At 38.7% G+C, this 27,629-nt stretch overlaps 1 protein-coding gene across 7 annotated transcripts in view; it reads right to left on the bottom strand.

Moving 5' to 3' along the window:
* DUO3 (Homeodomain-like superfamily protein) overlaps nucleotides 1-26,143 on the bottom strand; it is a 64,113-nt gene extending 37,970 nt beyond the window's left edge. For 3 of the 7 annotated variants that reach the window (XR_016085542.1, XR_736548.3, XM_088903266.1), the window contains exons 1-2: nucleotides 25,876-26,143; nucleotides 25,677-25,730 (exon numbers count right to left, since the gene is read on the bottom strand). The gene's annotated coding sequence lies outside the window, so the exon portion shown is untranslated. Of the gene's footprint in view, nucleotides 1-12,652; nucleotides 12,813-13,038; nucleotides 14,615-15,492; nucleotides 15,638-25,492; nucleotides 25,571-25,676; nucleotides 25,731-25,875 lie in introns of those variants that run through there. The other 4 variants (XM_088903265.1, XM_088903264.1, XM_010269777.3 and 1 more) reach the window with 4 other exon arrangements.
* Nucleotides 26,144-27,629: the final 1,486 nt, after the last annotated feature.

Raw genomic sequence — 27,629 nt, forward strand, 5'->3', positions numbered from 1 at the left:
TATCCCACATTGGTAGAATGGGATGCCGATGTGGGGTATATATGTGCTTGGGTTCCCTCCCTCTAACGGCTAGCTTTTAGGGGTGAGTTCTCCTAAGGCACATAACACACCTCTTGCAAATCCCCATTGGAGAAAAGCATTCTTCACATCATTTTTCCACATCAGCCTTGTACTTCACTGTATAAACCCATCTGCATCCAATTGTCTCCTTGCCATCAGGTAAAACCCACAATCTCCCAGTATGATTTTTAATCAATGCTTTCATTTCCTCCTACATAGTTGTCTTCCACTCAGGCTTGGAAAGAGCCTCACTAACACTCCTAGGTATAGACACAGAGTCAAGGAAGGAAAGGAAGGCTCGGTAGGACCGTAGGAAGGAGATAATCCACGGTAGGAAAAATAGTATGAGATACAATGAACAATACACTTCCTCTTCCCTTTTCTGAGTGCAATAGGGAGATCGAGGTCATCTGCAACAGTGTTAGGAGCAAGGGTAGTAGTATCAATAGGAACTAAACCATCAGAGGAAACAAGAGGCATACCTAGGTCTGGTTCAGTTGAACTTGAAATCTCTGATGAGCCGATAGGGAGTGACGTGGGTTCCTCTGCTATGGAATCACCCTCCCTGTGTTGTCATAGGCGCTGCCGTGTAAAAAATTGAGAGACAGGATGCAATGGAGGTGGCAACGTGGGTGGAGTAGGTGGGTTAGACACTGGAGTGGACAAAGGAGCTGGAACAGGAAGTGGTATAGATTGCTCACTTCCTTCTCCAAAACACTCCCCCTAAGAAGAACCCCCTGAGAAAAAGGTGTGGACTCAAAAAAGGTGACAACCATAGCAACATACCAACTCCCAGAGACCGGATCATAACAACAATACCCCTTCTGATTCCCGCATACCCAAGGAAGACACGTTTGTACAAACTTGGGTGGGGAATGCACCTCTTAAGGACCAATTTCCTTCTTTGTATGCACTTTTTGATTTTAAGAATAAGCCAGTTTCCTCCATGACCCCTTCCTCTTCCATGTCTGGGTTTGGGTGGAATTTGGGTCTAAGAAGGGCTGTGAGAGACTCCAACCTAGACAATATTTCGAGTCTCCTTATTCTTGATAATGTTTTCTTGGACCCTACTAAGGAAGACTCTAGAATTTGGACCCTCACCCCTACTGGCTTTTTCTCCTGTGCCTCTTTCTTTAAAGTGCTATGCCAGCCTTCCAATCTTGTAACCCCCCCCCCTTCCCTGTTAATGAGGTTTGGTGTAGACCAATTCCTCCCAAGGTTGGTAGTTTTTGTTGGGAAGCCTTTTTGGAAAGATTCAACACTGGTGATCTGCTCCAAAAGAAGAGACCCAATGCTTGTTTGTCCCCTCATTGGTGTGTTTTTGTAAAGCTAATGGGGAGACCGGTTTTCATCTTCTAGTGTCTTGCCAATTTGCAAAGTCTATGTGGGAGTGGGCTTTATCTCTTTTTGGGTGTACTTGGATTCCGCCATCAAATTTGCAAGGCCTTTTTGCTCCTTTTTTCAGGTGGCAAACGAAAAGGGGAAAGACTATGTGGAGAGGACTGAGGGCAGCAGTATGTTGGTCTTTGTGGGAAGAAAGAAATTCTATAATCTTCTCTGATGTAGAGAGAGGGGCTGAAGAGTTGAGGGCCCTGATCCACATAAGGGTTATTCAGTGGATGAAGTCCCTAGAGCTGTTCACGGAATATTCAGTAGATGACTTGCTGAGGAAGTGGGGTGAGATTGCTAGCTGTACCCAGATTAAAGCAGGGATGAGTGTGTCTTGGACTCCCCCACCTATGGGTTTCATGAAACTAAACTTTGATGGAAGTAGCAAAGGGAACCCCAGACAATCAGGAATTGGAGGTGTCTTCAGGGATGAGAATGGGGTTGTTTATGCCATGTTTTCAGGCCCAATTGGTGTGGGTGACTCTCTCAGAGCTGAGATCTACACAGTTTTGGAAGGTGTCCAGAAAGCTAGGGAGATGAAAATTAGAAAACTCATAATTAAAGGGGACTCGAAGGCGGTGGTTGGGTGGCTGAACAAAGAAGATAGCAGCTTATGGAATTATAGTAATTTGAAGAGAAAATTCAGATGGCTGGTTTGAAAAATGAAAGTTAAAATTAGTTGGGTTAAAAGGTCAGCTAATTCTTTTGTTGATGGACTAGCTAAACAAGGGGTGGACAGGGATGTAATGTTCTGGGCAAAGATGTAATTTAAATTTCTTCGTTTTTGTTCTCTCCTCTCTTGCTTCCTCTTTTGGGGCTCTTGATGTTGCTGGAAGACAAGAAAGTTTTGTCTTCCTCTCTGTAACTTATTGTGATAATTAATGAATTATGTTATTGATTAAAAAAAAAGGAAGACACATTTCTTTGCCTTAAGATCCAGCTTTGAGCAATGAGGACCAAGAACATAGACAAAGCGTACACATCCAAACACCCTTAAAGGAATATGGAACGTCTCCCCCTAAGGAAAAAAAAAAAGTTGAACAGAGTGCTATATCCAAGAACACGAGAAGACACCCGATTAATCAAGAAAATTGTTGTAAGATCACTCCAAAAACGAACTGGAACAGTAGAGCTCAACATCATGCTTCTTACTACTTCCACAATATGCTTGCTCTTCCTTTCTGCTACACCATTCTGTTGTGGAGTGTCTATAAACTGCTCTGATGGACTACTCCATGCTCCAATAGGTATGATGCCTAATTTTTTTCAAAATATTCCTTAGCATTGTCTGATCTAAACACTTTCACTCATACCAAAATTGTGTCAGCACCATTTAATGGAATTGTTGAACCAAAGACGATACCTCATCACGAGATCTTATCAAATATATCCAAGAGTATCAAGAATAATCATCCACAAACAGAAGAAAATACTGATAGCCACCCATAGAGGAAACATGGTGTGGCCCCCACACATCAGTATGAACAATATCAAAAATGGAAGAACATCTTTTATTACTCACTTTAAAGGAATGTCTACAATGCTTTCCAAGTTGACAACCCTCACACTCCAAGCTGGAAAAACTGACAGACTCAAACAATTTTGGAAACAAAAAAACACAAAGAAGCAAAAGGCAAATGCCTTAACCGATTATGCCAAAGCATAATTTGACTCACTGACTTTGACTCAATGTTCCTGCTGACATGATGACTCTGATAACTGGGAAGCGTATCAAGAAGATAAATTCCATTCACCTCACGACCACTCCCAATCATCCTCTTTCATTCTAGATCTTGCAAAACACAATGACCAGGAAAAAAAATCATTGAAGGACAGAAGGTAGAGTAATGGTATCGGTTATCCTAATACACCCTTTCCCATCAATGAGAACATGTGATCCATCGGCCGTGGAAACTCTATCTCTGCTAGAGCAGAGGTGGTATGAGGAGAAAATGGTGGAAATGTTGGTCATATGTTTTGAGGCTCCTGAGTCTATAATCCAAGGAGATCCCCCCTTACCTGTAGTGAACACATAATTTACAGTGACATGTGAACTACTTGTATGTGCAAATGAAGTAGAATGGCTACCTCTTGATCCATCTGCACCTTGTTGTCCACCTAATGAGTTGGAACTAGTTGTATCCCTCTGATTTAAAAATTGCCCATATCTCTCCAATTCGACCCTCACTGCAGCTATTGCAATAGACTCTAGAGAGGTTATAGTAGGTGGTCCTGAGCCACTGCCATATTCACATTTCTCTTCTTGTTTCTAAGCTAGATCGATACAAGGTGTGGGTAAAGCTTCCAACAGGTATCTCTAGTATGTTTAGGTTTCTTACAATAGTCACAAATCAGATCCTTCTTGTCCTCCTTCCTCAGTTCATTTCCACCCTTGTCATCACTCGGCTTAGGCTTTCACTGTGCTAACCATCGTTGAATGCTCAAGGCCTAGGTTCCTCATCATCACATTCCTCCTACTCTCTCCAGACACAAAGGCATATACTTGAGAGAGAGTTGCACTGTCTCGAGAAAGAATATGTTGTCATGCAATGTCATACTCAAGGTTAAGTTCAGCTAGAAACTCAAAAACCCTATTCTTCTTTACCAACTTCTAACAAGTTGTTGCATCTTTGCTACTTTCCCAAACCACAACCTCCAAATGATCTATCTCCTGCCTTAAGGTTTTGAGGGCTAAAAAATAAATAGCAACAGACTTGTATCCCTGCCTAGTAGCAATCACTTGGTTTCTCAACTGGTAGGCTCTAGCAGCATTCTCATTTTGTGAATAGGTTTTTGCTACTCCATCCCAAATCTCCTTAGTTGTGTTAGCCCATAAAAAGTTCTTACTTATATGGGGTAACATGGAATTGCACATCCAAGTCATCACCATGTAGTTCTCCTGTACCCACCAGGAGTGATTAGTTTCAGATTTCTTTTCCTCATCGGTGACATACCCCAATTTCCCACGAGCCCCAATGGCTATCTTTGCAAATTATGACCATTCTAAGTAGTTTGTACCATCCAACTTGACTGTAGTGATGGTCCCGGCCCCAAAGAGGTCTCTAGCACCTCCTTCCCCCGATCCCACTTCACCTGTAAATTTGTTTTCAACTCCACAGCCCTCCATAACTCCCAAAATAGATTAGGAAATCAATTTGAGATGAAAAGAAAGGTATCTATCTCCTTTAGAAACCTCAAACACCTTCCTGGTACCCTAGAAACACCTCCCTCCAATGATTCCCTTTACCGTGGGAGCGGGAGAAGAGAGAAAAGAGGCTACCGCTCCCTCTAAAGACCTCCAAAAAGGCTGGGACTTCAACCACCCATTTTAGAAAAACTCAAGGAACCTTGGAAAACTAGAACGCCACTTCCTAGGTCAGAATTAAAGAGTCCTACTAAATCAAAACTCTCCACCTTTCTCCAGTTCTTTCTAATTTTGGTGTTAAACCCTAGACCAGCTACAAGGGATTGCAAATCCACCAAAAAATCCAAAAACTAGGCTTACCTACAGTCTTTGATCATCCCTTTACCTAGTGTTTTAAAAGCACAGGGCACAAAAAAAGCACAAGGGCCAATTTGAGCCTGAGGAGTAAGGCAAGGCACGTGCCTTTTTAAGCAAGGCGCAAAATTACAAAAAAAAAAACTAAAAATTCAAAAAAAAAGCCAAAAAATGCAAAAAAAAAAATCAAAGAATACTAAACATAATGTTAATAAAAAATATAAACTTAAATTTTAAAATAAATGTTTTAAAAAACCTATTATCTAAAATTAAAATACATAAACATAACATGTAAAGTGTATTCAAATGAAAATTTAAAAATGAAAGCAAACATATAAAGCATTTTCAAGCATGTAAAACCTACAATCTCTTTTTCTCCTTAATTGCATTGCTTCAAGTAGTTAATGTGATGTAAAACATATTGCATTCTTGACTCTATGAGTCGCCTTTGTACTACGCCCCTCGAGGCAAGCCCGAACAAGTCTATGTTAGGGTCTGAAATTCTTACTTCTCACATAAAAAATAATGATTTTATAACTTCCATTGCCTTTAAGAAGATATTTTATTGCAATGAATGAATGAACAACATTAGCAAATAGGGGTTAAGAAAATATTTTATTCCCGCAGAGCTCCCAGCACGTGTCACGTGTATGTCTTGAACGTTGGCAGTGGGTATAGAACAACTTGTTCTTATCATGAACTTTCTTGGAGTCATTTTTCTTTCCCATATTATTACCACCCATTGTAGCTAATGCCATCTGTTGCTCCCCCTCAATTTTAACCATCACACTCTGCCTACTTTCCTCAAACTGAACAAGGGCATACACCTCTTGAACTGAAGGTAACTCTTTACTTCCTAAAATCTGAACTCTAAGAGGTTCATATACAGGGTTTAATCCCAACAAGAAGATAAAAGCCCGCTTCTGAGAAACCAGCTTAATATAGGCTTTAGCATCATCATCACGTTTCCATTCTATAGCCTGATAGTGGTCCAATTCCTTCCATACTGATGTAAGGGTTGAATAATAGGTTGACAAACTACGGTTCCCTTGTTTACAGGTCGAGGATTCAACTTGTAATTGGTAAATCTTGGCATAGTGCCTTTGCTTAGAATAGATGGTTTTGGCCTATTCCCATTATCTCACTAGCAGCGTCTGCCCACATAAAGTTCTTCTTCACAACAGGTTCCATGGTTGCAAGGAGCCAAAACATCACCATACTATTTTCTTGGTCCCACCTATCATGCTCAACTGTCTCACTCTTGGGTTCTTTCACTCTTCCATTTATGTAACTAGCTTTTCCCCTTATTGTTACATAAAGCTCTACACCTTTAGCCCACTCAAGGTAGCTTAGGCCATTTAAAGGGGTAATTGGCATAGGAAACATCATGTTCTCAACTCCCATATCAGCTATACTATGGGATGATGTAACCCCGGATGAAGCAGAATCATCATTTGCCATTGAGGGAAAAGATCTACACTACAAAAAACAGAACCACAAGAGCACAAGACCAGTCCCCACCCAACTATTACCGCTCACAGTCACAATCAGGGTACTAAACACCAAAACCTTCTACTTCTGAAATGAGAAATGCACTGCCGAAATCAGTCCAGCAATTAAAGAGACCACAGAAATAGTCCAGCAACAGTCCAACCATTAAAAAAGACCACAAACCAACCAATTACAGCACATACCTATGACGAAGGGGATCACACACCCTGGTACAGCACCTGTACAAAGGTGAAAACCCAGAGAAGAGGCCTTCACAGCATCGGCCAAAGGAAAAGCAAACCTTCACAGCATCGGCCCCCTCCTACTAGGGTTACCTTGGTGCTACGACCAAGGAAGAACCCAGAAAAAACACTAACAGGGTGGTCTGACCAGTCCAATTAGGGTTTCTTGCCTTCACTGTCCAAGAAATCAAGAAAAAACTGGGAATGAATGTGATTCAGGAGAGAAAGGAACCCTATAGCCCAGAATTGAGCTCTGATACTAAGTTTTCTTTCTGGGAGAGAGAGAGAGAGAGAGAGAGAGAGAGGAGAGGAGAGAAGAGGGAAGAGGGAAGAGGAGAACGAAAGAGAAAGAAAACTGTTTGAGAGTCAAAAAAGTTCTGGCTGTCGGTGCCCAACTTCTTATTTATAATAGCAAGAAGTAATTAATAGAAAAGAAAATTACAAGCATGCCCCTGGTGGAACACCCTAATAATAAAATAATTAAAACAAGAAAAGAACATGCTGACAGCACCTAGACTGAACAGCACTCTTAACAGCAAAACAAAGAACAACTCTAACAACAGTCTTAAAGCAATTAGAAGTTGCTTTGAATCAGTTGCCTAGTCCAAATTGGAGTATGTAAAGGGACATCTGAATTCATATGTTTTTTTATCAGTAACCGTTAAAATTTTATTAACCGGTGGGGGTATAAGTGTAATTACAAGTATAGAAGTAGCTAGCCTCAGCTAACTACAATTCCCCCTTAGGGTACTAGATCCCCAAATATTTGCTCCCTTTCAGCCCCTTGTTTTGTTAATCCATCTGTAGTCTGTTTGCAAACATGCATACCCATTAGACTTTTGATCCCAAATCCTGCATTAGAGCTCTAACTTCTCGCCACATTACAACCTTTGAGTCCTCTTCCATGCTTATTTTCCTGCAGTTTAGGAGTTTTTTTTTCTATCCTATACCCCAAATCATTTGCTCTCATTCTTTTATAGTTAAAATATCAAATTGTCATTAATTCAAAAACAGATTACATGAAAAGTCCCTTGGAGAGGCACAAGTGACTGCCTTTCCAAACGGAACACACAGAAACTAGCTGAGCCCAGAACAAGACTTCCCTATTTGCCCCTTGTTTTGCCAAAACAATAGCGAAGGCATTAGTTGATTTTCCCACCCACTGTATTGTTACAGACATATTCCTTGTCGGCCACTTGAATTTCTTTAACTCATTCTTGTAGCACCATACAAAATCCTCAAGATTCTTCAACCATTCCACCACTACCCTAGAATCCCCTTCAATCATTTGCTCTCTTTCAGCCCCCTGTTTTGATAATCCATCGGCTAGTCTGTTTGCAAATCTGTATACCCATTCACCCTTTGATCCCAATTCCAGCCTTAGAGCTTCAATTTCTCCTAACATATTTCATACTTCCAAGATCCTCCTTGTTGTTTTGCAGCTACCTTGTTATAACCCTTGACTACCCTTCTATGATTATGTTCCTGCATTTAGAAGTTTTGTTTTTTCTAACCCACACCATACTACACGCAACTCATCCCTTGTTGAGTCCCCCAAACCTATGGTTCCTGAATGCATAGCGAGTATGTTGCCTTCATTATTCCCTCCTTTTTGAGTGGCTGAAGCAAGGGTTGAATGTTCACCCAACTGTGTAGGGGCTTCTATCTTCATTTCTTTCCTCCAAATTTCCTCATTTCTAACCAAATAGAATATATGCTGCAAAGTAAGAAGTTCATCTCTCCCCAAAATCTGAGATTTAATACTATCATAGGAAGAGCGAAGTCTGGCAAGGAATTTGAACACTCGCCCTTCTTCACTTTGTTTTTGGTACATTTCTTTGTCATTAAAATTCTTCCAATCAAATGATGATCATGTTCCTCCCAAACCTCTCAAGAGTGGCAAAGTTGCAACTAACAAATTTCCTTCATTTAAGGCTGCAATGTCTTGTGTCAGTCTATAGACTCTTGCATTCTTTTTCCATTGTCCATAAAGGCCTGTTCATTTCCTCTTAACTCTTACGTCTTAAGAGGAATCTTACAACTTTAAGAGGAAAATGGGTGTCTGTTTCCTCTTATCTCTTAAAGAAGAGTCTTACAACTTTTTGTTTTCCAATGATACCCCCAAAACACAAACAAAAATTCTCATATGGGGTTAAAATGGATATATGACAATTTTCAGAATTCAGAATTCAGAACAACATTCTCTACATTCAGACTTCAGAGGAAAGAAAAGTTCACCGTTACCAATATACCTCTTAATACAATTATTGTACTTTCAGACATCAGACATCAGAGCAAATGAACAGGCCCGTAAACATGTTAGACTCTCACAAATTTTATGGGTTGTTAGGTAGTGCTGAACTGTTCTAGCAATCTTTGGTGTTATGGAAGATAGCAACCATAACATAACCAATGCATTTTTCTCTGTCCAAATCTCATATGTAGGTTCTTCAATCTTTGGTTCTTTAACCTGTCCATTGACATCACCACAGCCGTTGAAATGACGCTCGGCTGAAATTGACCACTCTTTGAAGCTATATTTATCTAATTTCACATTTGTGATTTGAAGACTAGGAAAACTAGGGTTTCCACTATAAAGAAATCCCCACTTGACTAGTTCTCTTTAGAAGTTACCTCACTAAAGTTTGAGGGCATAATGGATCCTTGCTGGCTTGAAACTCACACAGAAAAAGCAGACACAATCAGTATCTCACGGCCTATAAGCTGGGAAATCATTCCCAATAGACAGCTAGAGAAAGAACAGGAAAAAACTTGGGCTGCAACACTAATTGAACGCCTGGTCTGCAATTCCTGCAACAGCAAGATACTTCTTGGCTTGCAACCTGTTACCACTCAGCCTCTAAACACTTTAAGTAACAGGTCAAAGAACTATCACTCACTTCAATCCAGTAGAAGTCTGCACAGGAACATGAATTTCCCACAAATGTGGTCTGAACTGCCTCTTGAACTGCACATGCTTGCAGTTCACAGTCTCAACCTGCCTAACACAGGTCACTCTAGTAGTCCAAAAACTACTCAAAGAGTCACAGCTTGTCTTGCCCTAGTAGGACATAACCGAAACTGTTTTGGGTTCCCTTGGACCTTCTCCCAAGGGAAAACCCTTGGAAAGAACTAGGGTTTAGAGCACCACAAGCAGAACTAGGTTTTCTTTAACAACCCAAAACAGAAATAAGAGAAACAAGAAAGAAGAGACAGCAAAAATCTAATTATGAACCTGTGATGATTTATATTCGTCGGTTTCAGATCTGTTATTGCTGTAAAAGAGAAGAAGTAAGAGAGAGAGAGAGGGATAAAAGAAGAGAAGGAGAAGAAACTTGTTCGAACCCAAGAGAAGAGAATAGTTCTCATTCTCTCTTAGGTCGGCCAGGATATATAGTTTATTAAGATAAATATCAAATGTCAATTATGCCCCTATTTAAGTTGGGACACATCAGCACTTAACTAAAAGACACATCACCATATTAATAAAACCCAAATGACTATTCTACCTTTATTTTAGTTGACACTAACACTCCCCCTCAAACTGGAGAGTATATATCATATAGTCCCAGCTTGTTACATATGTAATCCACTCTTGCCTGACTCAACCCTTTGGTGAACAAGTCTGCCCATTGACTCCCTGTATTAACATATGCTGCACTTATCATTCCACTAAGAACCTTTTCTCTCACAAAGTGAGAATCAACCTCTATGTGTTTTGTTCTCTCGTGAAAAACTGGGTTAGAGGATACGTGAACTACAACTTGGTTGTCACAATATAGCTTCATCGGAGTGGTAATCGAGTACCCCATCTCCTGTAGGAGATTTCTCAGCCACACTAGTTCACAAGTTGTATATGCCATGGCTCTATATTCAGCTTCTGCACTACTTCTTGCTCTTCCATGTCACCAAGTTACCCCTAAGGAAAGTATAATAACCTATAGTAGACCTTCTGTCAGATATAGATCCAACCCAATCAGCATCTATATATCCCTCTATTTCAATATTTCCACCACTCTTATATAGCAAGCCACGACCAGGAGCTCCCTTCAAATACCTTACAATCCTTAGGACCGCGTCCCAATGTGGAACCCGAGGATTCTGCATAAATTGACTCACCACTCACTACAAATGAGATATCTGGCCGTGTGATAGTTAGATAGTTTAGCTTGCCCACCAACCTTTTGTACCTTCCTGGATCTTCAAACTCCTCACTCGTATCACTGTTCAACTTGGCATTCAATTCCATGGGTGTTTCCGCTGGTTTGGCACCCAATAAGCCTGTCTCCTCCAATAGATCAAGAACATATTTCCTCTAGTACAAATCAATACCATACTTGGACCTTGCCACTTCTATTCCTAAGAAGTATTTCAATTTGCCAAGGTCTTTATGTTTGAAAATGATCATGCAAAAATGTTTTTAACATGTCAATCTCGGGCCTGTCACTGCCAGTAATAACAATATCATCAACATAAACCACTAACAAAATCTTCCGCGATCAGAGTCATAGCTGAATATTGCATGGTCAGCCTGACACTGTTTCATGCCAAACTTCTTTACAACTTCACTGAATCTGCCAAACCAAGCACGAGGGGACTGTTTAAGTCCATAAATAGCTTTCTTGACCCTACACACCTTACCATCCTCCCCCTGAGTAACAAACCTGGGTGGTTGCTCCATATACACCCCTTCAAGAAGATCACCATGCAAAAAAGCATTCTTAATATCAAGCTGAAACAAGGGCCAATCATGTATAGTAGCTAGGGAGATCAAAACACAAACAGAACCAATCTTGGCAACAGGAGAGAAGGTCTTTGTGTAGTCAATACTATATAACTGTGAATAACCCTTGGCAACCAACAATCTCTCAACACTACCATCAAGCAAATACTTGACCGTATATACCCACTTACAACCTACAGTATGCTTACCCAGGGGAAGAGTGATGAGATCCCACATATGATTATGAGGTAGAGCGAAGAGTTCTTCCATCGCCTAACACCACCCCAGAGAGATAAGGGCTTCCTGGACATCCTTAGGAACAGAAACAGAAGATAGCAACGAAACGAATTGTCGATGGAAAGGAGATAGGTGAGAAACAGAAACATAATTGGAGATAAGATGAAGGGTACAACTACATTTTCCTTTCCGCAGGGCAATGGAAAGGTCAAAGTCAAAAATGGGGGGTGATGGTGTTGTGGAAGTCACTTCTGGATCCGTCGACAGTGAAGAAGCTGGAGGGGCCGGTGCATGTCAATGCGTATACACTTGATGGATAGATGGTTGTGTAGGAGGAAGTGGCACTAAAGGTGAAGACTTAGGCGCAGCTGGAACAAGAGGAATAGGGTCTGCAACAAGAACTGGAAGCGGAAGGAAAGAAGGGAACGAGACATCTGACCTAGAAAAGAACGGAACCGACTCAAAGAAGGTAACATCGGAACACACAAAACAATGTCGAAAACTAGGATTGTAACACTTGTACCCTTTTTGGGTCCTAGAATAGCCAAGAAAGACACTTCGTAGATCGTGCATCTAATTTGTCCAGTCCGGGACCTAGATTATGAACAACGCACACACACCCAAAAACCCAAGGAGTAAGAGGAAAAGGAGACAACGTAGGAAACAGAACAGAGAAGGGAGACTGACCATCAAAGATGGACATAGGCATTCTGTTAATAAGAAAGCAAGGTATAAGCATAGCATCACTCCAAAAACGTTCGGGTACATTCATATGGTGCAACAAGGACCGAGCGGTTTCTAAGAGATGATAATTTTTCCGTTCAGCTACCCCATTTTGTTGGAGGGTGTAACAGCAAGAGGTTTGATGAATAATACCATGTTGTTCTAAATATTGCTGAAAGGGTGTATAAAAATATTCTCAGCCATTATCGGAACGTAGGATCTTAATGTGAATACCAAATTGAGTGCAGATTTCAGCATGAAACTTTTGGAAAATAGAAAATAATTCACATTGTTTAAGTGTTTTAAGAGACGGGTGCCCAAGTCTACAATGCCACTGGAGATGGGTGAGAGACGACTGAAGAGCTGTTGAAGAACCACCACCACCACCAACAAGGTAATACAGTCCACCAACTTCATGTCCTCCAATCTTCATCCCCGTCTCGAGATCCTAAAATACACAAGATGAAGGGTAAAAGGTGATAGAGCAATTAAGAGACTTGGTCAATTTATTAACAGACATAAGATTAAAAAAAAAAACTTGGGTGCATACAGAACTGAAGACAAAGATAACGAACCAGTTTTAACATCACCAATACCACTTATGGAAGAAGTGGAACCATTAGCAAGGGTGACAGTGTGGGTTGTAGAGGATGAAGAAAGTGAAGAGAACACACCTGAAGTCCCAGTCATGTGATCGGAAGCTCCAGAGTCAATGATCCAGTGGGAGGGTTTGGATACTAGCCAAGCCATACCTAAGTGGGCAAGCTAAGAAGTAGCCTGAATCAATCGCTCATATTCAGTACGTGAAATACTCATCATCTCTTGTCCGGAGGCATCTATAGGTGAAGGTGTCTGACCGGGTTGTTGACTCCCTTGTTCCATATCACCACTTGCCACTACATGATTTGCCTAGGAGACGGTGGGCCATGTAGATCATAGCAAAAAATTAATAGTGTGCCCATCCATACCACAATATGTACACTTTCTCGGACCATGATTACATCCTCTACCACGAGCTCCCCCTGAATCTCGACCTCCAACACACCCACCACCACGACTGTACATGTATCCACCTCCACCACCATGGCCACCCCCTCTAGCCACCACAACGGCAATCTTATCGGATATGGTGGGGTTCTCTAGAGAGCCAACAGAACTCCGAAGACAGGCAAATACCTCCTCGAGAGAGGATAGGGCAGACCCACCTAGTATCTGAGCCCTCACCAGTTCATACTCAGGCTTCAGTCCCACCAGAAATCTGGTTACAACAAGTTGCTCTCTCTGTTGTTGCTGAATTTTAACATTAGGTGTAAGGGGGTGATACACACTCAACTCATTCCTCAAATTTCTCAGACTAGCATAATACTCTTCAAGACTCTGGTTACCCTGTTGCAGACTAAAATACTCTTGATAGACCTGATATACTCTGGTGGTGTTATCCTACCCTGAATAAAGCTTCCTTGCATGATCCCAAGTTTCCTTGGCTATGTCTAAGAACATGAAGTTTACACTAATCTTAGGTTCCATACTGTTCCATAGCCAAGTCATAATCTGTGCATCTTCTTGCTCCCAATCACCATACTCCTGGGAATCAACTGGGGGGTTTTCTTCTCTTATATGCTTTACTTTCTTCTTGGCTCTGAGAAACATTTCAACAGATTTGGCCCAAGGTACGTAATTTTCTCCATTCAATTTAATTGAGGTCATTTGTACATTCAAGTAGTCTTGAGGGATCATAACCAACTTATGTTCATTATCTCCCATGGCTGTAAAAAAAAACTTTTTTCTTTCCGTTTCAACCTGCCTTACCCAGTAATCACTACACTGCACTCCAACAACATTGTACTTCACTCAAGTTAACCACTCACCACCATATGACTGACCATTGCTAAAACATACACTGTCACAGGTTTCAGCAATGTTAACCCCCACTATTGTCAGTTTCGGCACCTCACAAACACATCACAGACAAGAGTACCACACATCTGAACCTACCACCATACGACTGATACTAAACCTTCGACCCACCACTGATCTGAACCACACATCTGAACCTACCACGAAACCTACTGTTGCAGCCCTCTTCGTTCCATCGATTAGAGGGTTCTCTACCAATCACCTGAAACCACAACTTCACAACCAACCGAATGCATTAAAACCTCCAGAATGAAGATACGGCAACTCCTTTTCAGCCCTTTTACGAAACTCCAAAAAAAAAGGAGGAAGAAAACTGAGAGATTACGAACAGATCTGGACTGACTTAACCTTGGCGCTCTGATACCATGTGATGATTTATATTCGTCAGTTTCAGATCTGTCATTGTTTTTTTTTTTTTTTTGATAATTGTTTCAGATCTGTTATTGTTGTAAAAGAGAAGAAGTAAGAGAGAGAGGGAGAGAAGAAGAGAAGGAGACAACGAAGGAGAAGAAACCTGTTCGAACCCAAGAGAAGAGAATAGTTCTCATTCTCTCTTAGGTCGGCCAGGATATATAGTTTACTAAGATAAATATCAAATGTCAATTATGCCCCTATTTAAGTTGGGACACATCAGCACTTAACTAAAAGACACATCACCATATTAATAAAACCCAAATGACTATTCTACCCTTATTTTAGTTGACACTAACAGAACCAATAGAAAAGATCGTATCAGTGAAGAAGGAAAGGTTTGAAAGGAATGGGCGGCTCACTCTAACCAGCCCCCAAACTGTTATTTATATTAGGGCATTAAGATAGAGATTACAATGTCAAATCTGCCCCTGATTAGTAGTCAGTATTCAGTAAGAAACATAAGAAATACAAAAGAAATTCAAGCCCATTAAGTCCAATAAGAAGACACAAATATAACTAACATAATATAAACATAAAAGGCTCAAGCCCATAATGTTAGGCTACACAACATTCATAAGTATTAATTTTCATAAAAAGACCTCCCAACAAAAAGCCCTAATATTAGGGGGAACTCATCAACCCCAAATAGCCTTAATATGAAATGATGCAACGAGAACAACCCAAGATGAGGGGTTTAAAAAGAAGGCATAAGTAAATAAACTAGAGGAATTGAAAGACCAAACTCTGCAAGCCAAGGACAAAAAAAGAGTTATCCTAAATTTGGTGGGGAAACTTGCCTCTTAAAGAACCAATTGATAGCAGATTTCAAACTCCCAGCAAGAAGAAGCCTAATGCCTAAATTTAGTAGTGCGAGTAAAGGCATGTTAATACATTTAACCAGCCCTCATATCTGGTTCTGTTATGGTCCACTCGATGCAAATACTGCAAAGGATGAGATGATGGCTTTACTTATGGGTTCCAGAATTGCAAAAAAAAATAAAAAATGCAGCCTCACTTGCTTTCAGTTTGTGAACTCAGTAAATGAAATCGGATGGGCAAAAGAATAGGCTCTGGCTCATGAAAACCAGTAATTATCTCAAACACACAATTTGAACTCATTTACTACATCTTTGAGATGGACCCCAAGATATCAGAATTGCGCGGTTGATGATATCTCTTTCCCTTCCTATTGTCTTTTGTGTAGGATGGGAGCTCAATAGTTTTTTTTCTACAGTAAAGATTCCCTCATTTACATCCTTTTTCCATAACATTTATGAATATTTATCATTTACTTCCTTCAAAAAGAAAGAATCATCTCAAGAAGATGCATTCAGATGATGCCACTCTGGATGCTTTGAGCAAGTCCCTGCTGGCTAAAAGCAACAACAACAACAAACTTCTAGAATGGATGATGAGGAAGGTTGCTTGATGAAGTCCGAGAGGTCAACATATTAAATAAACATTGTTGTTAGCCTCCTTCTAAGTTTATTAATGAGATTCTGAAAGGAGAAGAAAGGTTGTGACAGAATTGAGTGTGTGAAATACATTAAAGCTGAAAAATGAGAAATTGCAGCCTCAGCCAATGAATCAGCAACCTCATCAGCATGTCTGTATTAGTTTTGATTCATGCCTCATGTTGTCACATCATGGTTCACTTTTGAGAAATTCGAACTCCTAAAAAAGTTCCCACTGAAAATACAGATTGCCTATGTTCTTTACAGATAAGGAACAATGTGGACACATTTTATGCCATAAAATACAAAGATTTTTTTATCAATAACTGCATGATTTCATTAAAAATTAAGAGAGTAGAATAGCACAAAGAGTAAAGATACAGTGTAAAAGCACTGAGAAATAAAACCTCTTATCACTCCCCAATACAGAACCCCTCACTTACAGTTGTGCCCAGAAAAGAATCTCTCTACTCTCTCCCCACCCCTTGTTTGGCTAATGCATCTGCAAATGAGTTAGCACTTAGCTTACACCATTGAAAATTACTTCCATGTCTCTTGTTAGCCAACTGAATTTCTTCTTTTCATTGTATATCCACATCTTCATTTCCTCACTTTGTAACCAATACTCAACCAATTGTGAGTCCCCCTCAACAATTAATTCCCTAATGTTTAGTGTCCTCACCCTTTGAATTCCTTCCATCATTGCCAAAACTTCTGCTCTAAGAGAGTCTCCCTCCCCAGCCACTCCTGAGCATAAAGCAATTATCTTCCCCTCTTCATCCCTAAGTACACCTCCAATTCCTGATATTTCTAGGTAAGTTTGAAAACCCCTCTTTCTGGTGAAGACCAAATACAAATAACGACAATCTTGTTTGAAGCAGAAGCCACCACTTCCTTCTAATTTCTGAGAAAATCATCAATTGAAACATTAGAAAATGTTTCCAAGGGTTTGAGCCAATGAGCCACCCTAATTTTAATTGTTCCTATTATGCCTTCCTTGCTTCTTTCCTTTTCCAAGAATAATTTTGAATTCCTTTCTTCACAAACTGTCCATAATGTTGCCGCTCTAGTGCATCTCCACATAAGTCTTCCCCTTTTCTTTGGCCATGTGAACATAGTTCGAGCAAAAAGGTTTTTCACAATTGCATGTCCACCGAAGGATTCCACCTACACCCAAACAAAGAGAGAAACCACTCTCAAATAAATGCAGTATAGGGACAGGAGATAAGTAATTGGTAGCAATTTTTTAATCAATAAGATAATATTTTATTAGAGCCAAATAAGAAAGTTACAACAGGGTGAGAAGGTTCTTCCCCCAAAATACAGTTTTACAGCTTTGTCCAAAGCATTTGATGTCTCATAGCCCCTTGTTTAGCTAGAGTATCCACCATCCCATTTGCTGTTCTTCTCACCCATTTGAAATTAACATTCAACTCCCCTGCAATGCTCTCAATCTCCCTAAATATATGCCTATAGATCCAAGGGATTTGGGTGCTACATCTTCTCCAAGAGATGACCACCTGAGAGTCCCCTTCCGCTTCCAAATTAAGGAATCCAAAACACTTGGCAAATTTTAGTCCATTTAGAAGTCCAAATAGTTCTTCTCTCAGTGTACCCCCATTTTCTAAAGGCCCTGAATACATAGCTAACACCTTTCTTCCTGACTCTCTGAAGACACCTCCTAAACCAGCCACATTTTGGTTACCAAGGAAACTTCCATCAAAACTAAGCTTCACAAAGTTTGTTGCTGGGGGTCTCCACTCCACAAAGATTTGTTCCTTTCCTTGGGCTCATACAGCCACTTCCTTCCAAGTTTTCAGAATGTCATTCAATGAGAATATTTGAAAGTCTTCCAAAGTTTTCACCCAGTGAGCGGCTTTTAACTTTACTATTTCTAAGATTTCCACCTCTGATCTGCTTTTTTCATTGAAGATTCTTCCATTTCTCTCTTCCCAAATAGTCCATAACAAGGTGGCCCTAGCTGTTTTCCATAGCAATCTTCCTCTTTGCTTTGGTTGCCTCATGAAGCTAGGATCAAAGAGGCCCACCACCTCCTGTGGAGGGTTCCACCTACAGCCAAAAAGAGAAAAAAGATGTTCCCAAATACAAAGCACAAAAGGGCAGAATTGAAAGACATGGGAAACAGTTTCACCATTGCATTTACATAAGATGCACAAATGAGGGGGAAAGGCACTTATTTGGCCTCCTTTTCTGCAGCACATCATAGGTGTTGATCTTTCCAATGAGACTTCCCAAGACGAGAACTGAATCTTAGGAGGGATTGGCTTACTCCAAATTTCTTTCACCAGGAAAATTGCCCCCAAGGTAGATGGCTGAATTAAGAAGTTAAGGAAAGAAGCACAAGTAAAAAAACCAAAAAAAAAATAAACATTTGGGGAGATTGACCACACCCTGGAATCCTTTACATTTTGATCCAAAAACAAAACAAGTCCAATCCGGCCAAAAGAGAGATGAGACTCAAATTCTGATTCCCTAAGACCCCTTCAGAACCCAAAGTCCCAATTTAAACCCGAAGCAGAGAAACTCAAAATTTTAGAAATGGGTTCAGATTTGTAATTGGAAAGTGCATAAAGCAAAAGAAATTGGACCTTTAATGGATGTTTACCTATCCAAAGATCCTCCCAGAACAAGACTCTTAGACCATTTCCTACATCATACCAAATGAGGTTAAGGAAAAATGAGCAAACCTCATAAATTGCTTTCCAAGGTGAGGTTGGATTTCCATCCCAACCATTGTCTAAAATACCATGTATGCTAGCAATGACCTTATTCCAAAGCCTATTGCTTTCTAAGGGAAACCTCCATAACCACTTTCCTAGAAAAGCTAAATTCTTTTGGACCAAGTTTCCTAGCCCAAGCCCACCCTTCTCTTTAGGCCTATTAACTTATTCCCAATTCACCAAATGGTCTCTCTTATCAACTCCCGATTCCCAAAGAAAATCCCTCATTGATTTTTCCAATTGCCTGGCAATTTTGGCTTTGGTCAGGGTTATCCTTCCTCCCAAAGAAATGTAACTCCTCTTCCAAAGTGTCAATCACTTAGTAAATCTCTCAACCATAGGTTTCCAAAAACTTTCATTTTATGGATTTCCACTCAAGGCGAGCCCTAAGTACTCTTGGGCCCAATTTTTTACTTCACAACCTAAGGACTGTTATTATGATGATTTCCTCTTCTTGTAAATGCAAGTCCACAAGACTGCTTTTCCACAAATTGACCCTTAAATTGGATAATTTCTAAAAGGAGCTAATAAGAAGTTTCAAGTTCCTAAAGGCCTTAGGGCTATAGTCATCACAAAAAAGTATTAAGTCATCCACAAACTGCAGGTGGGTAACCACAAGGTAACCTCAGCCCTTCCCACCCTCTAGCCCCTTATTGAATTATCCAAATCGGCATTACTAATCATTCTACTTAGAACCTCTGCAATCAAGGTGAAAAGGAAAGGGAATAAAGGATCCCCCTATCATAATCCTCTTTTAGCTGGGAAGAAATCTCTAGTAGTCCCATTAACCAAAATTGAATAATGCACTGAGCCCATGCATCCCTTAATTCACTTTCTCCACCTTTCTCCCAACCCAAACTTCTTCATATCTTCAAGATGGAAAGAACAACCCACCAAGTCGTATGCCTTCTGAGTCCAATTTACAAACAAAACCTTTCCCTCTTTTTTTCTTCTTTTCAGCTACACATTCATTTGCCACTAAAATTTGGTCAACAATTTGTCTTCCCTCCACAAAAGCACCTTAATGTCACAAACATAATGGGTTGTTGGGCTAGAGGTTTTCTAGATGTTTCTTGAGGCTTTTAGCCAACTCTACATGTTTTTAGGGTGTTCTGGAGCATTTTGGGGTGTTCTTGAGTGTTCTCCATGTGTCTAGATGTTGATGGAACTCTCTAGAACCTTGTGGAACAATCCGGGTTGGTGTGGAACAACCTAGAGGGGTTGGGAGCAATCTAGACTTCCTCTAGAGTGTTCTTGTATCTTATGGAGAAGGCATCCCCTAGAAGAGTGTAGAAGGTAGAATGTTCTAGAGGTGCTTCTAGATGATGCCAAGTGTACATAGTTCTAGAGAAATCCTTTAAGGAGGTGGAAGTGCCTATAAAAGGGGACCCCCTCCCTCATTTGCAAGCAACCAAGCAATCAAGTGTTGTATTCCTCTCTTGAGCAATACAAAGAGTACCTTTGAGTTCTCCATCTCTCTTTCCTTGTGTGCTTTGTGCCTTTGTTGCCTAAGTGTGTGCCTTAGTGTGAAGGACGAGTTAGTAAGCTACTTGGTCTCAGGAGCCAAGAGAGCCTCTAAGCAGGCTTGTGGAGCGATGAACTACTGCCCAAGTGCCGCACGAGATGCTAGAAGAGTTTAGGTCCGTGACATTAAACTTGTGAGATTATTGTAGGCAACACCCTTTTTAGCCTACTTGAAAGAACTTTTGTGATTATATATAAAGGCTTCCCACAAAACTAATTGGTCTAAAATCCCTTGGGGTTTTGGCTTCCTTTTTCTTAGGTACTAACACAATGAAGGTGGCATTTGTTCCTGGTGAAACCTCCCCTTTCTGGTAAAACTCATCAAACACTTCCTTTAGGTCCTTTTCTAGAATCTCCTAACACTCTTGAAAAAATGTCATGGTGAAACCATCCAGCCCAAGGGCTTTTGATCTTCTTTCCATGGAGAAGACGTCCTCTTTGATTTACTCAATATTAAACGGCTCCTCCGAGGTACTAGATTGAACATCAATCACCCTATCCCACTCAAATTCTGGTAGTTCTTGCCTATTCCCCTCCATTCTAGAAAAAAAATGCCTTTAAAATGATCAAGAAAGACCTTAACTACCTCCTCCTCCCTCCTAACTTCACTACCATCCACTTCCACACTTGTTATGAAGTTTTTCCTTCTCCCACTTGCTAAGGAATGAAAGATAAGACATGCTAATGGGGGAATAAGCACTACTTTTGTTGCTTTTTTTGAAGCAAATCACAAAAAAGATCCAATCCTAGAGGGAAAAGGCTTACATCATACCTCCTTGACTGGCAAAGAAGGCAAAGAGCTAGTGGAGGGTTATGACAAGGCATCAAAAAAGGAAGCACAAGAAAAAGATTCATAAGAAGTAAGTCCAAATTCGGCCATCAAGCTTGGAAGGGTCAAGGAAGACTTCCTCCAAAAGTTGAAGTAAATTAAGAACATTCTAAAGTTTGGAATCTCTTATACCCAAACCATAAGTCCCAACTTAAGCCATTGCTTAAATTTGAAGAAACAAGGAATTTGGAGACAAACTCATGATGCTATAGATTCACCGATGATGCAACTGCCTTGTTTGCCATGAAATTATCATGTATCTCAGGTTCTTCTCTTTCTCCTCTTTAACATTTTCATTTTATTTGTCAATTTGAAGAGAAACGACAATTACACTGTTATCAAGTTCTTGCATGATTTTTTGGCCATATTTATGTTTTTCTTCAAATATGTCCATTGCATTATTGGCTTTGTTACTGATTAAAATAGTTTATTATTGATATTTTTGTATCAGTAGAAGCTGTCCTCTCATTATTCTTGGTTTAGAGTTTTGTTTTGGTAGTTTAAATGCAATTGAGTATGCCACTAACATACCTGTTTTTCTTCATTTTTGTTCTATGTATCAACTGCTTTTTATTTCTTTGGTGAAAATGTATCAACTGTTCTAGTTCTGTGATTAATGCAGAGGATACAGTATGCAAAGACAAAATCTTATATTATAGCAAAAGCTGATGGTACCTTCGTTCTGCGAGAAAGACGAAAGTGGCATGAAGAAAGAGGTATGGTGGTTCTTTCTGTTTACTTGTCTTCATTGGTGTCTTTTGGCACACATTATTATTTCAATTAAAAAAAAAATTGTGAGGGAATACCTTCCTTGATTGCTCTTGATATACTTATGATTGTTTGAAGAAAAATTTTGAAGGGGTGTGATTCAAGAAAAACCATGTGATGCTTGAAGCTACTTTCTTGATTTCCATGTTTGTTTTGGGCCATGAATTGGACAAAATCCATTTATGGTTCAATACATCACATCAACCAATTAAGTCTAGGGGGGTCATGTTGTGGAATTGTTCTAGTGTTCATATGCCATATAACCAAGTCCAATGGCCAAAAGCATTTTTGTATAGTTAAGTGTAGATTACATTGGTGAAACATAGTTTTTCCTTTTCCTCTTTTCCTTTTTATAGGTGAAGATGTTTTTACTAGGTATAATAGTGGAGAAGCAAGTTTTTTGGTTTAAAGATTAAGTAGTGCTTAAAAAGCCCCATATACAAGGACTATATGTGAGACCATGTACAGTACAAAATATACATGTTCAGCTCTATACATTAAAAGAATTAAAAATAATTGAAACCCATTGGCTACCATTGATTTATCCATCACATAGAGAAAAATATTGGACAGCTGATCATCTGAAATCCAGAGGTTTTAATATGGCTAGAAGATGATGTCTATGTGAGGAGCAGGAAGAGAATGCTACTCACTTATTCATCTCATGCAAGTTTTCAAACTTCTTGTGGAAACGTTCGGGGTCTCAGGCTTTCACCCAACCTCAACAGCAGAGATTTTCTCTACTTGGCCCAGGCTGAATAGAAGTAAGAAGGTGAAAATGCTATGGAGGTGTATGCCATTTGCAATTTGCTGGAACATTTCGAAGGAGAGGAACAGGACTTTCGAAGACAAAGCTTACAGCATGGACAAGATGGTTGCAGCTGTTAGTAGATCAGTGATAGATTGGCTGCTGATTCTTCCAGATTTCAATCAACTAGAAAAAGAAGACTTTGGTTTTAGGTTAGGAGAGATCCTGGTTGTATGTGTAAAAGAATGTGGAACCATGTGAAGATGTTCTTACAGATCTATTCAAGAAGCCTGATTTAGCATTTGGGAAGTTTTCATTTATATTTGACCCTTCAGCTGAAGATCCTAAATCTCTGGGGCTTATGAAAGTTACCATTGGGAAGTCCAGAAGTGGATATTGGCAAATTCAGTTCTGGACAAGAATTACAAAAAAGCTCCCAAGAGTCCTTAACGCTACCATTGCAGCTGTACGCTGTAGCCACCTTTTCTCCAATCCATATGGCTTTTGACATTTATGTAGGTTATGTTGTCTAAACCCCACTTCATGTAAAACTGTGTACTGTGCTTTACTGGGTGAACATGATACTAATGGATGGATCCCAAAAGTAGTTCTAGATGGAAGTTTGACAATTATTAGACCTTTTGTTTTTCCCCCTCTGGAATGTAAACTATGTTTAGTAGAACTTTTGTATCCTAACATTTCTTTGATAATTAGATAGTTATTTCTTTAATTTCTCATATAATTGATTAAAATTGACTAATGTTAAAGTTACATAATGATGAACAAACACCAAAATGTTGCATGTTTTTGTTGACTTGGCTCTCGTTCTCAGTTTAGGGGACCACTTCATTGGTATTTGAAGATGAAGTGGCTATACTAATTTACTAGAATACATTGTGATTTCATTGAACTATGTTTTTTTCTTGCCTTTTTAATAGCTAAATGTATAGGTTATATTCCATTCTTTAGAGAGAATCACCAACACAAAACTTCTAAGAACATCACCCTGTAAAAGACAGATTTCATATAGTAGAGCATTGCCAATATCGGCATGGAAGTTCTTCTCTGAGAACAGCTGTGATTATTCTAGAGAACTTAACCAAAAATATTTTGGGAAAACTTGAATTTTGGTTGCTTTTGGAAAGTTCGGGAACATGGATAAATACTACAAGTTTATATTTTTGAGTAGGTTACTGTTTTGACTAGACCACTTTTACCATTTTGAGACGCCATTATGTCTTAATAGGCAATGGTTGTCTTCTTGTTTTTTTTTCCTGACAACATTACTTGTTCGTTTGTTGCTGGCATTTGGGAATGGCTTTTTTCCTTATTTGAATGCAGGTGGACACCTCTGGCTGACATCAAAAGTCTCTTTGATCCAACTTTCTGTCCATGGCCGAGGAAGATAGGTAACATCATGTGGAAGAGTGCTAGGGCGGCAATAATCTGGGTAGTGTGGGAAGAAAGAAATGCAAGAATTTTTAGAAAAAAAGAAAAGAACAAAAGAGGCCTTGATTGAATCAATACTGATTAGAGTGGCTCAATGGCTGAAATACTTAGAAAGCTTCTCACATATATCCACTGATGACATCATTAGAAACTTGAAGGTAGTGGCACTCTCAAATGTCAATAAGCAGCCTGTTATTCCTATCTGGGACCCTCCTGAAAGAGGATTTATAAAGCTTAACTTTGACGGAAGTAGCATGGGAAACCCAGGAAGATCAGGAATTGGAGGTGTATTCAAGGATGAGGAGAGTAAAGTGTGAGCATTATTCTCAGGCCCAGCAGGTGAAGGAGACTCACTAAGAGCGGAAGTAATGGCAGTTATGGAAGGGATGCAAAGGGCTAGAACCATGAATGTTAGAAAGCTAATCATTGAAGGGGATTCCAAACTGGTAGTGGCTTGGCTACTGGATGAGGAAAGTAGGATGTGGAAATACAATAATGAGAAGAAAAAATTCAGATGGATCACAAAGGGTATGGAACTGAGAATACAGTGGGTGAAAAGAACAGCTAATTCGATGGCTGATGCACTAACCAAGCAAGAGGTTGGGAGAATTCAAACATTTTGGGCACAAATGTAATTTTAATTATAACTAAAGTTAAAGGGGAGAGATAAGAGGGCTTGTCTCTCTCCCACTTTCTCTTGTGCACTTTATTTTAAATTCAATGAAGCAATCAGTTATTCATCCAAAAAAAAAAACATTCTTGTATTGTTAAAATGATACTACACTTGTCTCCTACTCGACAAGTCTGTATGCATGTTTGCTACTGTTTTACCTTAATGAATTGAAAGTTTTGTCTATCTATTTGAAAATGTTTCTCAGTATAGTCAGATGTGCATAAGATAACTCTATATTTGATGTTTGCTTTAGCATCCTGTGACATAGATTTACTTTTACATCCTTTGTTCCTGGGTTTTATCAATGGGAAGTATCATTTCATCAGTAAAGTTTAGTGTAAAACTATTTTAGAATAAATATGTTATAATGTTAAGTAGACTCTATGATTTTAGCAGGTTGTCTCTATGATGTAGACATGTAGTATATAGGTCTTATTTCAATTATATTAAGAAAAAGGGAAAAAGACAAATAAATATGATAAGATTCTAGAATGGAAATCACCCAAAACCAATCTAGTTCAAGAGGGAAACAATAGAGATATACATCTCTCAATCAATAAACAGCTATTTGTGTTTATTTAGCTATTTAAGGCCTAAATTCAAACATTTACCTGATGAGATTCTTCGAATTGATTTGTGAATTTTTTATTGCAACGCCAATCAAACTACTTCCTGATATATAAATTCCCCTAATAGTAACATAGATTGGGAAAGGATAGGAAAAAACTCCAGAATGATTCCAACACACAAATACCAATAATGAAAATAATGGAGAGACAAAAATTGATAAAATACCTGAATCGATGCTGCTTGCTCTTAATGGTTACAGGGCCGAGATTGGTGGTCGACCTAGAAAACGAGAAAAAACAGTGTAAGAAATAGATAAAAAGAAGAAGTAGTATCGAACTTACCTTCACTGTTAGCTTCATGCTCTGTGCGAAGAAGAATAAGAAGATAAGGAACAAAAAAGAAGAAGAAGAGAGATCGATCTTACCTTCACCGCAGCAGGGAGGTCGATCTTAGCTTCACTGAACCGTAGAGACATCAATTTTACCTTGTGCACAGAGAAAGAGAGAGAGAGAGAGACGAGGGTTTACGAATATTTTTCGTGACGCAAAATACATATGAGTTTTGCCAGAGACCCAAGGTTCTTCATTCAGGGAAGAATCTGAAAACTTAGTTCTTGCACATTCTTTTTGTCAGAACCGGTAACTGCTTTAATTCATGTCAAATCAAGCGTAATTGGTTTGCATTTGGGTCGATGGAATGGGCATCTAGCTCCGATTTTTATTGAGTGTAATTTACAAAAATTTAGTTTAATTCATTTTATATTATTTTTATCATATTATATGATCTGATTCATATTTTTTAGTTATTTATTACCATTATTTTTTCCTTTTTACATTTTTGTTGTATTTATAGTGTTTTTTTATTAATTTATCTTTTTGCAGTACTTATTTTATACTACTTCTACTATTTATTATATTTATGATCATTTTTACTATTATATTTACAACACTTTACTATTTTATCTTTTTTACATTATTTTACTATTTACAAATCCCTTTATTATACTTTGTATTATTTTTTATTATTGCTAACTTTTAATATATATTTAAGTTTTTCTTGTCATTATTATTATTTTCTTTTTCTTTATTTTTATTATGTTTTCTAATAATTTTTACTATTTTATCATTTTTAACATTATTTTTAAATTTGTATTTACATTATTTATTATTCTTATTGTATTTTATACTTTTATTATTTTGTAATGTCTTTTGTAGTATCATATTATTTTAATCATTCTCATTTAATTTAATTTAAATAACAACTTTAGAGGTAAATTTGTAAAATGTGAACTTTCCAAACTTCGCAATATTCAGATTACAGATAACACCACAATATTTAAATATATTGAAAAGAGAAAATTTTTCATTAAATGCTTTTCAGACGAGTTTTTTTTGTTTTGTTTTCAGACTTCAAAGTTCAAATCTATAGACGCCACCTAACTGTCTTAACTTGTGTGAGTTTTTTCTAAATCAACCAATCCATTTGTTGATATATTGCAACTATTTAAAGGCCCATCATTCCTAATGGTTGCCTTTTAGCCAACAGTTAGCAACCCTTATCCAAGTATTAGCTAAGGTTCCAACAAGATGGTAGTTTTTGACTTCTGGAGTGGCCTTTGTTTTGGCCAAAATATTAGTTTTTGAGTTTTGGCACATCCAATTGACCTTTGTTTTGGCCAAAATCTATACTATCTATAAAAGAACCCACTTAATATCTTAATTAGTTTTTGGATAAATGAAATATAAAAAATGATCATAAATTATAAATACTTTTGTCTTAGAGATATTGCCATGTATAAATGCACATACACGTTTACTAGTTATAAAAAAGTATGAATGAGGTTGTGGAACTTTTCTTAACTAAAATGTTCACATTTGTTATTTAGTCCATCTCTAATTATGAAGATTGAAAATGTAATTTCAATTAATGTTTTTCAACTCATTTAATCCCCTCTCATTAACTCTCATATTCAAGGCATTAACTCTCATTCTCTCTTATTAAATCCCATACTTAAGTTAATTTTTCACTAATAAATGCTACTAATTATATCTATGTCCAATATTACCATTACTTTTAACATACAAACTCATATATTTTAAAATTTACTCAAAAACAAAAGCATTCTTTATCCAAGTGATGACTAAACAATTCATCAAATATCCAAATCAAATTGGTAAA

Source organism: Nelumbo nucifera, chromosome 4 (genome assembly GCF_055504915.1).
Source record: "Nelumbo nucifera cultivar China Antique chromosome 4, China Antique-T2T, whole genome shotgun sequence".
Classification (NCBI taxonomy): domain Eukaryota; kingdom Viridiplantae; phylum Streptophyta; class Magnoliopsida; order Proteales; family Nelumbonaceae; genus Nelumbo; species Nelumbo nucifera.